Raw genomic sequence first — 17,102 nt, 5'->3', positions numbered from 1 at the left:
TTGGAATGCTCCTTCTCTCCACACTTCTCTGTGTGGAGAAGTGTGGACTCTCTCTCTCTCTCTCTCTCTCTCTCTCTCTCTCTCTCTCTCTCTCTCTCTCTCTCTCTCGTTCTCTCTCCACCTTTCCCTCTCTGCCATCTAAACATTTACTGGCAAATACCAGTGCACAGAAAGAAAAGACAGCCTTTCCTGCATTCTCTCGTCGACCTCCCCTGGCACACAGGAGTTGACTGCATATTTTCCCCGATGCAAACCAGATGTGAAAGTCTTAACGTATGGCAGCATTTCTTTTTTTTTTCTTCAAAGGAAGACAAATGTAGGCCAAAAATGTAGTCCTTTGACTGTCCGCACACAGTGATGTAAAAATACATTTAAATTCATTTTTGAGTCCCAAACCTTCCTCCACAGTGGTTTACAGAGCGCTGTATGATTTAGAGTAATTGCAATGTTATTGTTTGGTGTTGGTGGAACATTATATGGAACGTTGGGTTTGAGACTGCAGGGATGAGATGTGACAACAACTGCAGCTCTGGCTGCGGGCTTTCTTTCAAAAACGTGTCATTCGCAAACACACAGAGTCTCCCTCTTTTGTGACAAATCTGTGTGTTTTCATTTTTAGTTTGACCAAACTAACTTTACCACCTCAAGCAAGAAGCTCGGAACATGAGAATCAGAATCTGTTCATTGGCCAAGTATGTTCAGGCACAGGAAAACATACAAACAACAATTATATACAGCAGATAAGAGAAAAAAGTATAAAAAATGGTAAATATAAGTGCTATGAAAAACAGGCATGAACAGAGAACAGTATTGGAAGTGCTGTGATGAAGGCATTTATTCTCTAATATTGCACAAACCAGTTAATGATATACAATCATTCATAATCCATCAAATCCTCTTATTATGTGAGGACGGAAACTTTGTCAAATTCTAGCAAGCTGATTGTCCTTTGCACACAGATTTCCTTAGGCCCGTATACTAGTTGTACACAATGTGTTGCGCTGCAACGCGTTGTGAGCTTGTAGATCGGCTATTTTCAGTGCACGACACGTCACACGATGCACAGCACAAGTATAAATCAGGTTTATACTTTGATATCCATCCACTATGCTGAAGGTGTCCATGCAACAACATCAAGCCTAATATTAACAGACATTTCAAGTCACATATCCCTACATCTGCATGATCATTAAGCGTTGGCTAGAGGGGACAAATTACAAAGGCCACGGTGACATTTGCTACCGCAGGTGCTCATTTTCCCCCTTTGTGTTTATGATGTTGGCTTTCATTTGGGCCCTTCGTCGCCTCCCACTGCGCGCCAGGCGGTGTTTAAATGCTCAGGGACAATAACAGGTTAGCTTTCTTGTGTCTGGACTTCTGGCCACCCTTCTAACCTTAAAGGTGGCTCACCACCAAACAGACTACTTCACTCTGCTTATTATAAGCGACTTTGGGCTTGTTTTTCTGTAAAGTCGCTTGTAAATATTCATAGTTGTGGCTTGCTTTTCTTTGGGCTTGTTACTGAAGTGTAGTTGCTTATTTGGGCTTGCTTTCAAGATACTTTTTGGAAACAGCTGATGTAATAGGGCTCAAGTGGTAAAACTGGTCGCTTGTTTCACTCACATAATCTGGCAACACTGGAGCCCTCAGTTTGGACAAAACACGAACAAAACACGTACAAAACCCTCTCCCCCCTCTTCACCACCCAGAGGAGCCGCCATAGGTCTGATCATCGCTGGCACTGAAAAGAACCCCAGTAAGGAGGACATTGTCCTCGACATTGTCCTTTTATATGGCAGTGCTTCCCCAACAGTGGTAACACTGGTGTTCCGTGAGACCAGGTGTGTCATGGTATTTTGTGACAACCACACACAATTACTGCAATTCTAAGTTTTTGGCCAGTAGGCCACAGAAGTACCTCCGCAAATACAGTATTTCTTTTCACATGATGTTTTATACTTTTTGAAATTATGTTTTGCCTTAATTAACCCATTAAGACATTCTACACACGCCTTAAATCAGTAGTTCTCACACTTAAAATATATATTTTTTAATGTTAAAAAATAGCAGATGTACAAGCTTGCAGCACGGCACAAAGTGACACGCTGTCAGCTTGTAGATCGGCTATTTTTGAATAGCCAACGCTAAAATCTAAAATGACACAGATGCTTCCTGGTTTTAATGGGTTAAGGGGCTCCATTGCGTCACACCACAATGCGTTGTGAGTGCGTTAGTAGATACAGCATTTTTTTTTTACAAATACAGGTGTGCCTTGTCTTGAGATTTTGACTTTTGACTTGCCCATTGGCGTGCCTTGGGGGACAAAAAGTTTGAAAACCACCAGCACATGGTACAGCCAGCCTTCAGATGTGGGTGGCCCGTGGCTCTCCTCTTAGCGGAGAACCAATGCAGAAATGTATCATCTTGCATACTGGAGCCTCATGTTGTTTACCAACAGCATCCAATCTGCGGCCATGTGCCGGGCCCGCTGTATAAACGGTGATGACCAGAGATTGCTCAATGCCTGCAAATGTCCCAACCCGTGAAAACATTGGGAACGCTGGTGTATATATAGGGTGGGGTGGATTAGTGTCTTTATCTGCAATAAAAGGCATGATGCATTGCTAGAATGATAATGCTTGGTTAGATAGCCTATATATTTTTTTTCTTTTCTTTTTTCTTTGCCATCTGAGCAAGGGAAGTTACTTAACTCATTGACTGCCACTGACGTAGATCTACGTCATCTTTTTTTTTCTGTGATTACGCTAGAGGGCGCTCTTCGCCAACCTATGAATGCTGCTTTGACTTCTAGAGAAGAATAGACCCGGAAATGATGTAATAAAAAAACAAAAGACTTGTTGAACATTTTTTGGGGGGTAAATTAGTCATTTCTTACCATCGGTTGATGCTTCATATCCATATGAGTAAAATCGCCCAGCTTATTTGTTTGGTTCTGGAACACAGTTCTTAATGACCCGATCTAAGATTCCCCCATTTGAAATCCAAAACAAAAAATAGCACAGTGACCCAGGAGGATAGCACCCTCTAGTGGCAGTGATGTCAGACATCAGTGCTCTATTACATGGCTTGGGCAAAGATAAAAAAATATTAAAACTTATAATCACTTTCAACCTAGCATCAATTCCAAAAATTCAAAGAATATATATTTATTTTTTTCAAATTAGCGAAAATTGCATCTCTACAAGATTAAAACTCATCACGCTGTGTTGTGTTGTGAGCTCATAGATCCGCTATTTCCGCTATTCGTCACACAAGGGCTCAAGTGGATAACATTGTATCCAAATGTTAATCACATAGCAACGGAATGTTGTTTTTTTGTTGTTTTTTTCATAAGCATTATTTGTCGGGTTGTTGTTTTAACAAGCACGCATGTGTTTATGAATGGTTGTGGCTTTATCTCTCCTTCATGAGCAATTTCCTCCTCTTCCTGTGATAAGATTCATTGGCTCACTGGACTTCATTTATCTGATGCAGCCCAAGCCAACGAGAGCAGTGTAGCCAGATGTAACCTGTACGGATATTAAGTATCTCAGAGTCGGAAACCCGTGCGTTGCTTCATTGTGGACCCCAAGAGATGTGGAATGTCGATGTCCTAATTAACCTAGGGGTCTTCAACAGGGGGTCCGGAACCCCTAGGGGGTCCTCAGAGATACTGCAGTATTTTTACATTAACCACTTGAACCCTCGCATCCCTATTCTGGGGGGAACATTAGCTGAAAGTAGCAGATCTAGTACAATGTAGATCTACGGACCCCCCATCTGAAAATTTGTGCCAGGGAAAATTATTCGACATTTTCCAGATTTTTCAAAAATGTATAGGTAAACGTATGTTGCTATAATATAGCTGAAATCGAAAATGACGCAGATGCTTTCCCGGTTTTAATGGGTTAATATCAATGCATTGCTGCAATGTGTCGCATCGCAACGTGTTGTGAGCGTGTCGATTTGCGATTTTCACCATAATTAAAATAAGGCTATTGGTGGTTAATTCATAATTCATAAGTCAAAAAGTGCAATATATGTCTTTAAAATGTAGTGCTGTGAAAGTATCCAAAAATACAAATTGTAAAAAAGAATAAAGTAGGCCTACAGATATTCAAAACATTTGACTTAAGTACAGTACTCAAGTAAATGTACTCAGTTACTGTCCACCGCTGCTCAAGAGTGTAGAATGTCAAGCAAAAGGAAGTCCTAAACATTTCCAAGCACTTCCAAATGGCACATCCAGTCATCTTGACCGCACGAGGTTCACTCTGTGGAGTGACTGGTCCTTGAGAAAATGCGGATCTGGAACCCTCCCGGGGAGGACCCTGTGACCTTGGTTGGCGTCCCGTTGAAGACTAACGTGATTGTAATCCCTCTGACATCCTGACACAAACATTAGTTCTGCGCCATTGAAAAAAAAAGAAAGAAAAAAGTCTTGTGCAATTCCTGCCTTTTGTCATTTTTGCGTTTTGAGTCACCAAATGGAAACAGCCATGAATAAATAACGTGAGAGGAGGATCCCCTGTCCGGCCCTCTCCATGTGGCCGGCAGACTGCACCGCGAATGAACTTTTCTCAAGTGTGTTTTTGACATTGTGCTTTATTTTAGATGTGCTCGGCCGGGCCTTGCACTGCCTCTAAATGATATACTTGAGTGTCCAGCAGTGTGTTTTCTTTCCCCCTCCGTCTCTAAGCCGGCCAAAGAGCCTTACTTTGGCTGGAAGATGTCCAGGCTGCAGAACTGAGTACATCGTGATGCTATGTGTTTATCCAAACACAGCCTTTTCACTTCTGCTCTACTTTGATTTAAAACATGTCATCAGGTTAAGATCCTGCTCCAACACTCATTTGCTTCTAAATGTCAACCTCTCCTTGTTTTTTTCCCCCCTTTGTTGCTTGTCCCCTTGTTCTTTCTGAATTCTCTTCCATTTCCTCTTCATCACTCTCTCCCTCCGGAGTCTGCGTGAAAGGAAACAGATTCATGCGTTCCCCACAGGAACTTATCAACGACACCCTTTGCTGTGTGGCTTTAGTGACTTGTCTGTTCTCGTTAGCCATCTCGGAAGCCATTTTTATGTATATGCCTGCATGTACAATAAAAATGACAATGACAAGTACAGCGAAGCAAAGCAGTGTAGGAGTCAGCTACTGTAGCTGCTATAGAGACCCAGTGCACTTGAAGTGGGTCTTTGTGAAAGGCCACTGCTTTGTATAAAGCAGACTTACTATGCACAATAAAATCCACACCTGTGACTGCAGCCACAGAACAGTAAAAATCACAGCAGACACAACAGACTCATAAACGCTGGCATGTGCCCAACAAATAAAACAGTATATGACTATATATAATGGCAAAATCAGCTTTGGTTTAGTTTAAATGGGGATTTGTTGGTAGAATACTTAACCACTTATACACTCTATTCTTAGTAAAACGGACTCATAAATGCAGGCATGCGCCCAACACATAAAATAGTATATATGACTGTATATATAATGGCAAAATCAGCGTTGGTTTAGTTTAAAAGCGGATTTGTTTGTAGAATACTTTATGACTTAAACCCTCTATTCTTAGTAAAGCGGACCTGAGTTACTCACTTACTTGGATCGCTTTTTTTCCCTCACCCATAAAAAATAGCAGATTTACAAGTTCACAATGTGTCGCATGATGACACGTTGTGAGCTTGTAGATCTGCTATTGTTGGCTAATGTTACCCCCAGAATATGGGTGCTGGGGTTCAAGTGGTTAATGTACTATATAAGCCGCCCCATGCAGTATGTTGGCACTTGGCACAGACTTTGGCAATATCCAAAGGTCTGCCAGCCTTGTCACTGGTAGAGTATGTATGACACTGTTTCCAGACGTATTCAGGATGAGTCTTATCAGGGTGGATACAGTTGCACACTGTGATTGCTTTGAAGTGACTGTTGAGATAATAGGAATGGGCGGGAGAGGGGACTGGCAATATCTTCACACCCTTTTAAGTATATCCCACTGATATTCCCCTATATTATCCTTATTATAATGATCATTATTCTATATCAGCTATATTCACAATTGTACTTTTTTAATCGTAAATAAACGGTTATGGACGTACAAGGTTTCCACCCGACATCGACAATATGTTTCTCATGTGGTGTCATTATCACAGTTAAATCAGTATGTGTAAAATTGAATTTCTCTCTCCCAAAGCTCGGAAATGGAGAAACAAACTCTTATCTCTATTACAAATGAGAGACAGAATCTGGGGCTTGCTCCATTTGAGACAGACTTTCAGGACTCATATACCGTGTGTACATTTACAACCCTCATTCCATTGTGATTTTAACTGTTAAGCCTAATTTATACAAGTTTATACTACGATGGTGTGTCCCACACCAAAAATAGCTGATTATTTTCGCAGAAGGACAATATCACACGACAGAGTATAACTTTTCCTAATAAGGAATTAGGAACCAGATGATATGCCTGTGGCCCTTTTAACCCATTGAAACCTGGAACGCATCTGTGTAACCACTTTGACCATTATTTTATACTTTGGCTATTCAAAAATAGCAGATATACAAGCTTATAGCGCTATGAGCTTGTATATCTGCTATTTTTGAATGAGGTGACATTTAGCGTGCTGTTTTGGGTAGTGACAGGCTCAATGGTAGAACAGATGACAGCCAATGGTTCTTAGAACAAAGCTCTGTATTTCGCTGTGCCAACACACTGCTTGCCATGCCGTAAGTTGTAAATATACATTAGTTAGTCACATGGAAATAAGAAGACACAAGACTTGTCATGACAGAGGCTCTCTCCTGAATGGCTGATTTAAAGGGCTGTGTCAGCAGAAAGCCTTTTATGAGCGGAGGAGCACTCTGGATATCGTTGCTGTCGGGCAGAAACCTCTTATCTCCATATTTTAAGTTTTTGTGTTTTTTCGTAAATGAATGCCCTACTTGATCATACTACAGCGTCACAAAAAAAAGTAACAAAAAAAGCAGATCCATAAGCTCGAAACGCAGTGCGAAGCGACGAGTTTTGAGAATTTGAATCCTGAAAAGTAACGGTTTTGGACATATGAGGTTTCCACCCGACAGAGACGATATCATGTCCATAGTGCTCGCACAGAGCGGTTATTGACCCTCTATCAACCCAACAAATAGCGTAGCTGAAACAATACTATACATGGACTTCTCAAGGTTATGGTAACGATTCAAAGTCAGGTCGTAAAGCCATGGATGAGCCACATGCCAGGAGGATCAAACGTGAAATTGATGAGCGGCACTCCTCTCCAAAAGTTTTACTTTTTCTGCTAGAAATGCGCCGAGCGCTAACTGCCAAAGAACGCTGGATGCCCAGAACGTTGAAACGCGACGCTTGGCGCTGGGAAGAGGAGCGCGTCAGCGTGTCTTTACCATAAAGATGCATGGCAGAATTTGACTATGAATTACATAAATTGTGTCATTCAATTTTCACTATTAATGACACAGTAACTGAGCTCCCCTTCTACTGAACAAACACTATACTGTAGCAGTGATTATTCTTTAACACACCAGCCCCCCCCAAAAAACAGTTTTGGGGGGGCTTTTGCAGTCATATGCACATGTATGATGTTTGCAGTAATATCAACATGTATACCTACATTGCGCATTATACAGTACATGTCAGTCACTGACATGTGGTCATGTACAGTGCAAGTGTGTGTGTGTGTACGTGCGTGCATGTGTGCGTGCACGTCTTTCCATGTATTTGTTCTGCTCAGTCACGTACAAACAAAGCCTTCAACTGGACCCTAAACACCTGCTAACTAATGTACACACATTCATGGTGTTGTCTTTCTCTGATAAGGCTTAAGCTCCCCTCCCAAGGCCATGTACTCGCCTGACTCGCTCGCACACACACACACACACACACACACACACACACACACACACACACACACACACACACACACACACACAGACACAGACACACTCACAAATCCACACACACACTAATCCACAATAAGCTTCAACACATATTCAAAGACATTGATGATGAGGCAGAACGCATTAATGATATTTCACTTTCAAGTTATTGATTTACTCATTTATTTTCTTGGCCATTACATTCTGACCTTGATAAAACAGTATTCTCTAAAGCAGTGGTTCTCAAAACTTTTCAATTTCAAGGACCCCCCAGTTTGGTAAATGTTAGGCCACGACCCCCATAACTAGAGTTAAGAGTTACAGACCTGTAAGGTCCCCGGGACTTTTTTGTGTTATCCTTTTACAGTAGCTTTAGTGTCTTACATTAACCACGTGCTGTTTACATTTCTGACTAATAAAGTATTCATTCAGTCAATCAAATGGCTCTATTTGGTTCTTAACTATCAATAATTTAGCTGGGGACCCCCTGTAACCCCCCCTAAGACCCCCTCAAGGACCCCCCACTTTGAGAACCTAAATGTAAACCACTGTCGCACGATCTCCAGAGATGTATTTCATAACTGGGCTTCTCTTTGGACAAAGCCCTTTACAAAAAAGGTATTACACAGTTATGTGGTCTTTTTTTTTTTCTCTTTCTTTCTTTTTTTCAGTGTGCGGCCTTCTGCTACCAACTGTCTCCTGTGTTTTTGTAACATACAGTCCACTGCTTTGTCTAGTCTTAGCCAAACAGATATTTGACAGACGCACTCTCCTATTGGGTGGGAGGAGAGCGGGGAGGCCTGTTGCCAGGGTCATTCCTAGTAGGATATCGTTGCTGTCGGCCAGAAAACCTCTTATGTCCATATTTTGACTTTTTGTGTTTTTTCGTAAATTAACATCCGACTTGCTCATTCGACAAGCGTCGGACGAAAGCATCACAAGTAGCAGATCCGCAAGCTCGAAACGCGGCGCGAAGCGACGCGTTTCGAGCTTGCCGATCTGCTACTTTTGCTGTTTTTCTTTTACTTGAATCCTGAAAAGTAACAGTTTTGGACATGTGAGGTTTCCCACCCGACAGAGAGACGATGTGCAGCTTGTACGTTTGGAGTGAACCGGAGCGTGAGCAAAGTTTGGGCAGGGGATTACCAGGGCTCGCCTGTGAGACCGGACTGGACCGGGTAGCTTCCAGCCCTCTCCCCCAGTAACCCACCGTCACTATGTTGCACGGCAACAGCGTTCATACATCATCTGTTAGCTTAGCTGCCATTGGTTTGATATTCTGTGGTGTCTCTCTACATTGGCCCTCATCCTCAGTGGTGGAAAACGTACTCAAATGTTTTTGCAATGCAGACGTACTCTGCTGTTACAGGTGAAAGTCCTGTATTCAAAATGTACGTGAGTAAAAGTATCGGTATCAAAATGTACTTAACGCACCAAAAGTAAAAGTAGCCTACTCAATTTGTCCGAAAGAATTATAATAGCTGACCTACAAGCTCACAATGTGTCGCATCACTACACGTTGTGAGCTTGTAGGTCAGCTATTTTCGAATAGATGGTGTATAAAGGTTAATTTGTATGTTTTGCAACTTGTTACTAAAGTTTACAAATAATTGTAGTGGAGTGAAAAGTATAATAGGCCTATTTGAGATGTAGTGGAGTATAAGTATGAAGTGTCGAAAAATGGAAATACTCAAGTAAAGTAAAAGTACCTAAAATTGTACTGAAGTACAGTACCTAAGTTACTTTACACCTCTGCTCAGCCTAGACTTCCAGTCAAGAGTTAAGGTGACTTGGTGAAATTGGCCTTGACATTCCTGTTCCTACAGTATCTTACAGTCTGACATGTTTTGGGGTAACACACTAGGGTATATTATCACAGATAAGTCAAATAACACATTACTTTATAGTTTGTTAAGCTTTTCTAAATTCATGCACACTAATAACAGCGGTTTGCTATTTATACTTTTATTAGGCTTCTCAAAATATACCCTGTGCCAATAGAAGGTGCTGAGTTGTTTCATCATGATATTGCCCTTTATGCTGCTAAAATAACGAATAACATTATCGTGGACTTCTTCTCCATTTCAATTAGCCTCCCCTCATCCATTTAATATTAGACCTAGTCGTTTGAGGGTATTTTGTGAAAGTAACGCAAAACTAATTGTGTTACTTTCACAACACATTACTTGGCACAGAAAGTACTATTGTTATTAATTTGAAATGTGAAAGTAGTAAGTCATGTAATACATTACATTTGAATGTAACTTCCCCAACATTGTGAGCCTGGTTTTTAAGACAAACAGCAAACGACGAGTGTTGAAAGGGTTAAGAGAACCAGAGAAGAGCATTTCTGCAGAGTCATTTAGGTTGACCTATATAGCAGCGTTTACGGTATCTGGATATATTTTCAATATGCCACTCAGCCAAAATCCCTCCGGATCATTATAGACTGAGAATGGAATACATCACTGACTAATCCCTTCATTGCTCTGCAGCACTAAAATACTCTGTAAACAACAGTATTTAGGCCATTGTCCTCACTGGGGGTGGGGTGGTGGTGGTTTCCTTGAAGCTCTCTCTCTCTCTCTCTCTCTCTCTCTCTCTCTCTCTCTCTCTCTCTCTCTCTCTCTCTCTCTCTCTCTCTCTCCTCTCTCCCCCCCCTCTCTCTCTCAGGACCCGAGTCAGTCATGACTGCGGTATTTGGGAATTTTATTAACAGAGTGGGGTTCTTAGTCACAGGGTCCTAGCATGGGGGGGAATGGATCTTTTGCCAGGAAGCCAGGATAGTACAGTAGGTTCAAAGCCCTGTGAGAACTGGCCTTCAACATGGACTAGATCCAATCTCTCCTCTCCTCTCCTCTCCTCTCCTCTCCTCTCCTCTCCTCTCCTCTCCTCTCCTCTCCTCTCCTCTCCTCTCCTCTCACACATGCCTGCACACACGTATGCAAATTCCCTCACCCTCCTCATGGGGGCCGATGTTGGAGAAAGGATGTTGGGCCGGGGTTTTGGGTCAGCGGTTTTTGGATTCGGTCACGTCTTAACACAGAACGCTGGAGGTCAACACACTGACGTCATGGCCCCTCTGTGAGAGCCAAGGGTTCCGTGGCATCAAGAGTTCACTTTAAGCCATCTACTCACCACTCTTAGATTGTTACTCTTACTGATCCCTTCTGACATGTCGATACTACAAGACCCCAAAACCAAAACAAGACCCCTTTTTTGAAGTAATCCGTATTTATGTATCAGGGCTTTGGAACCTTTGCGAATGTACCGTTCCCATCCGTGCTGTGTGTGTGTCTGTGTGTGTGTGTGTGTGTGTGTGTGTGTGTGTGTGTGTGTGTGTGTGTGTGTGTGTGTGTGTGTGTGTGTGTGTGTGTGTGTGTGTGTGTGTGTGTGTGTGTGTGTGTACGTGTGTGAATGTGTGAACGTGTGTGAATGTGTGTGCGTGTACAGTATGTGTGTGTGTGTGTGTGTGTGTGTGTGTGTGTGTGTGTGTGTGTGTGTGTGTGTGTGTGTGTGTGTGTACAGTATGTGTGTGTGTGTGTGTGTGTGTGTGTGTGTGTGTGTGTGTGTGTGTGTGTGTGTGTGTGTGTGTGTGTGTGTGTGTGTGTGTGTGTGTGTGTGTGTGTGTGTGTGTGTGTACGTGTGTGAATGTGTGAACGTGTGTGAATGTGTGTGTGTGTGTGTGTGTGTGTGTGTGTGTGTGTGTGTGTGTGTGTGTGTGTGTGTATGTGTGTGTGTGTGTACAGTATGTGTGTGTGTGTGTGTGTGTGTGTGTGTGTGTGTGTGTGTGTGTGTGTGTGTGTGTGTGTGTGTGTGTGTGTGTGTGTGTGTGTGTGTGTGTGTGTGTGTGTGAGCTACCTAATCTTAACTGATTGCTGTCAGGCTGGTTGTTTTAGCTCCAACCCACGTCTCTCCTGAGACCATAAATACACTTGTAGTTAGGAAGGCCTGACCAAAGCTGCCTGCCTGCATGGGAGTGCAGCCGTGGGGGGAAATAATCTACCTCTGGAACACCCTGGATGATCCACCCCAGCTACCAAGACAGACTGTCTCTTAGGGCTTCAACTATCTATCATTTATCATTTCTTAGCGAATTGTCTTTCGATTACTTTTCCGATTAATCGAATAATTGAGAAGCGCTTTTTTTTGTGGTAAACAAAATGCATTGATTCATAGCAGCTATGTTTGATTTTATTACATTTATTATTTTTCATAATCGATTAAAGGTAGGGTAAGTGATATTTTTGGGTTAAAACAAAAAGTATTTTTTTCTAAAGGTTAAAGCACTATATTCTGATAGTAATCATTGCTATAGAGTGTTTGTTCAGTAACAGGAGTCTCCCCGTCTCTCCAGCTCTTTAATAAACAGAAAATACATTTTCTGGTAGGTGTCAAAATCTCAGCCAATTAGGAGAAAGTACCCATTTTTATAGTGTTCCAGTTCTAATTTTGCCTGCTCATTTCTTAGTGTCATCACTTCCAATTTCACTTGTTTAATCTATATCCTGATTGAGTTCTCTATCCTGATTGGATAAAATTGGAAATGAAACTGAAACTGAAACGAAAATGCATTTTCTGTTTTATAAAGAGCTGGAGAGACATGGAGACTCCTTATATGGACAGGACACTCTATAGTAACGAGCACTATCAGAAAATAGACCCATTTTGCAATTATTTGAATACTTGCAAATCACTTACCCTACCTTTAAATCAATTAGTTCAATTAACTGTTGCAGCCTATAGTCTCTGTTTGTTTGGACATCCAGGATTGAATATTATTGGTCAAACCATTTCTCTGTGAAATCTTTACATCCGGACGAACAATGACATGAAAAGTGTTGTTTCACGTTTTCAGGCGTACGTGATGTAGACATATGGGTACTTTTTTTTCCTCCCCACTATATTATTGATCTCCTCATATCAGAACAATAGGATTTAGGTTGAAAATCTGTTTTTTCTTTAATCAGTCTCAATAATGTTTTGTGACCTACTTTTCTGCAGTCATTTACCGAAATCGGGTTTAGATGATACGAATGAAGTGGGAAAAATAGCAATAAACAGCTGCTGACAGCTGCTGGATTCACTTTGAAACCAAAGGCTGACATCAGACGTCACAGGCGCTCGCTTTCCCGTCCGTATGAGTCATGCCTTGTCTCGCTCAGCAGCCTGGCAAGCGCGGCCAGCACATACCTGGCTGCCACTGTGCAGATAAGGCTGAGGTCATACTGTAGCAGTCCTTTTCAACTCCTTGCTTTTCTTGAAGTGATTTTTATCGCAGGTGCTGGTCACGGGCTGTCGGTAACGTGTCTGCAACACTTCAGCAAACGTTGGGCCCAATCTAAAAGGCACAGGTATTAAGCCATTAAAACCGTCGGGAACGCATCTGTGTAACCACCATTGTTTTATACTTTGGCTGTTCAAAAATAGCGGCTATACAAGCTCATAGCGCGGCACTCGATGCCGCGCTATGAGCTTGTATAGCTTGAATAGCAGATCTACATAGCCTTGTAGATCTGCTATTTTAAAAAAAAATGAAAATGTGTGCAAATCTTTGATTATAAATATTTTTCAAGCAAACATTTGTAACTCAAATCTTTGCTTCTGGGGGTCCCTGGAACAAAATATTTTGAGATGGGGGTCCGCGGCCGAAATACATACAGTATAATTTTGGAGGTCCTTGACATGAAAAAGTTTGAGAACCACTGATATAAAAACATGCGTTTTTCAGAAAACTGTTATAGGATTTAGAAGACCTTTATAGGTCTTAATGGGTTAAACCACAGCCTTTGCAAGTTTAACCGCATGAACCCCTAGCGTACCCTATTTCTGGGCATTGTCACATCATAATAGGTGAACATTCAGCGGAAATAGGTGAACATTTGGAGAAAATATGCAATCTTTTGGCAAGCTAGCGGATCAGCTCACAATGCGTTGCGTTGCTATTGTTGCTATTTGACGTACAACAACAAAGTATGTCGGGTTTAAGTGGTTAACTCCTATACACACACGCAGTACCATGACACAACAGCTGCTTATCGTCTCTGATCGAGTATTAATTTCATTTACGAAAAAAACGTATAACAGAATATGGAGATGAGAGGTTTCCGCCTGACAGCAACGTTATGCTGAAATGTTTTCCGCTACAGTACCTCCAGATGGATGCCTTCTCTAACCTGAGACGTCGGGTCCAAAAGGGGGGTATCCATTCCATTCCCTCATTAGATGGAGAGATATGGGAGTCCAGTGATGTGAGCCAGTGTATACACACGGCCACAAGGCTACCTAATATTTACTCTGGCTAATTTATGTCTAAAGGCCAATGCGGGGTGCTGAGAGCGACTCACCAGACTGGTGTAAGGCGGTGTCGCGTTAGCACGGAGCACGTCACAGGGTTATTTATGAGGAATGGGGAACAGGTGAGGTGGTCTGTTGGATCTTTCTTGACTCCCGGCCCCCCACCCCAACTCATTAGGAGCTTTTATCTCACAGAGGGCTCAGACGGATGAAACGTGAGAGTCTGGGACTGATGTTGTCTTTGATGATGTATCCTGTGTGATTTGGCTATTATTCTAGCCTCCTTTGTCTGTCTGTCAACTTTCCTGTGTGTGTGTGTGTGTGTGTGTGTGTGTGTGTGCGTGCGTGCGTGAGCGTGTGTGCGTGTGTACGTGCGCGCGCGCGTGTGTGTGCTTTTATGTATGTATCTGTGCAGTTGCATTTCAGAATGTGTAGGTATTTCATGAGTATATCAGCATGCTTGTGCGTGTCTATGTATTTGTGTGTGTGTATTTGTGTCTGTGTTCCAACGCATGCACGTGTGTCATCTAGAGCTTCCATGTGTGTGTGTGTGTGTGTGTGTGTGTGTGTGTGTGTGTGTGTGTGTGTGTGTGTGTGTGTGTGTGTGTGTGTGTGTGTGTGTGTGTGTGTGTGTGTGTGTGAGTGTGTCTGTGTCTGTGTGTCTGTGTGTCTGTCTGTGTGTGTGTGTGTGTGTGTGTGTGGAACATCCCAATGTGTATACATGTCCACATTACACATGCATACTTTCCTCACAGGAGCGTGCTGTATTTTGCGTGTGCGTGTGCATGAGTGTGTAAGTCAGGCAGCGCAGGACCTCAGGGTGAAGTTTGATTGATTATGATATCAGAGGTGGTTATTATTTTTATTCTCCCTCCTGGGTGGAGGTGGAACTCCCTCCCCGGCACAGCACTCTGCTAGAGGGCTGTATCACTTATCGCCAGGCTCTCCTCCAGCCATGCTGTAATGTTTTGGCAACCCAACCCGGTATTGTTGCCACAATGCTCCCCACAATATTATTCTGTCACTTTGTTGTGTGTTCAAGCTATGATCAAGGGGCCAATCAAACACCAACCAAGTGTGTATCTAGTGTACATTTCCGTGTCAAGTACTCCCATATTAATATTATGTGTTTGGCCGAGGACCACCATCTGAAAATATTGTGCTCCAGGGAGACCCCCAATACAAGATTTGTGTTGTTCAAAATTGTTCAGATTCTTTTCAAGATTTTTTGACAATAGCTGATCAATCACCACGTCGCGTTGTTCAAATAACCGATGAGTATAGGGTTCAAGTGGCTCAAAAATAATAATGCTATGTTAACCATAGCTCTCTCTCTCTCTCTCTCGCTCTCGCTCTCTCTCTCTCTCTCTCTCTCTCTCTCTCTCTCTCTCTCTCTCTCTCTCTCTCTCTCTCTCTCTCTCTCTCTCTCTCTCTCTCTCTCTCTCTCTCTCTCTCTCTCTCTCTCTCTCTCTCTCTCTCTCTCTCTCTCTCTCTCTCTCTCTCTCTCTCTCTCTCTCTCTCTCTCTCTCTCTCTCTCTCTCTCTCTCTCTCTCTCTCTCTCTCACACAACACACACACACTCTCTTCTTGACCTTTCTGTCTCATTTGGTGGTACAGTATATGATAAACAGTACCATACCACTCACTCTAATATTTGAGTGTAAAAAGTGATCCTCAAGGGTCTCAAGAGTTCAATTAGCAGTCAGAGGTGTATTATCTTGTTCCCAATGAACCATGTTAAAGCTGTATTTCTTTGTTATTTCTCTCTCTCTCTCTCTCTCTCTCTCTCTCTCTCTCTCTCTCTCTCTCTCTCTCTCTCTCTCTCTCTCTCTCTCTCTCTCTCTTTCTCTCTCTGTCTCTCTCTCCCTTCCCTGTGCACATCACTTTCATCGCTCGGCAATAAAAGTTAATAGGCGTTTTGTACCTCTCATGAAAGTCTTGTCTTTCTCTGTCTCTTGTTCCGTGTCTCTCTCACCCTTTTCATCTATGTCTGTATATCTCTGCCCCCCCCACCTACTCGTCTTTCTCCTCATTTTATTTTGGTGTAAATCCCATGAGCGGTGCAGGCAGTTGTACTTGCAGTATAAATATTGGCAGAGAAACCCTACACTAATGGCATCCTATACTTCTGTTCAGGGGAGGCTTGAAGCGACGGAAACTTTTCCTCGCACCTCTCCCTCCTTTTCCCCTCCCACTGTCTCTCTGTCCTCCCCCAGCTGTCCTCATCGTCCACGCTATCGCTCAATTTATACTCCATTGTACGCCGGTGTCACTCGCTGAAAATAGCTGATCTACGAGCTTGCAACGTGTCGCAATCGTCTCACGTAGTGAGTTTGTAGATAAGCATTAAGCTGTATTTTCGTATGAAAAGTTAGTGTACCGTAAGTGATATTTTTTGGTTAGAACAAAGTGTTTTTGGGTTATTCTTTTTTTTATTGTGAAAAGCATAAAGAGTTTGGTTCAGTGACAGTTTTGTTCTTTCCATCTCTTTAATAAACAGAAAATACATTTTCAGGTGGGTTGCCAATTTCACAATAGTACCCATTTTTATCAGCTTCTTTTTCTAGTGTTCCAGTTTCAATTTCACGTGTTTATCCTGCAAGGTGTATAAGTTGTCTGTCCTGGTTGGATAGAATTGGTAACCCGACCTGAAAATGCATTTTCTGTTAGGGTTTTCTAAAGAGCTGGAGAGACACTCTTGTGTCTATAGCAATGATTGCTATCAGAATATAGAGCTATTTGACACTTATTTTAACAAAGGAAAATCACTTACTGCTTTAATTAGCTGTATGTGTGCTTGCTTATCGTAAGTCGCTCTAGTTAAGAGCGTCTGCTAAATGCCTAAATTGTAAATCGTCTCTACCTCATATGTCCAAAACAATTTCGAGCTTGCAGATCCGACACCTT

At 42.4% G+C, this 17,102-nt stretch overlaps 1 protein-coding gene across 1 annotated transcript in view; it reads left to right on the top strand.

The window, feature by feature from the left end:
- The window catches only part of fhl3a (four and a half LIM domains 3a), a 56,698-nt gene that overhangs the window by 22,602 nt on the left and 16,994 nt on the right, over nucleotides 1-17,102 (top strand). The gene's annotated exons all lie outside the window — the stretch shown is intronic.

This window comes from Gymnoscopelus braueri, assembly GCF_963280865.1.
Source record: "Gymnoscopelus braueri genome assembly, chromosome: 4".
Classification (NCBI taxonomy): Eukaryota; Metazoa; Chordata; class Actinopteri; order Myctophiformes; family Myctophidae; genus Gymnoscopelus; species Gymnoscopelus braueri.
This window is presented reverse-complemented; position numbering and strand designations above follow the sequence as displayed.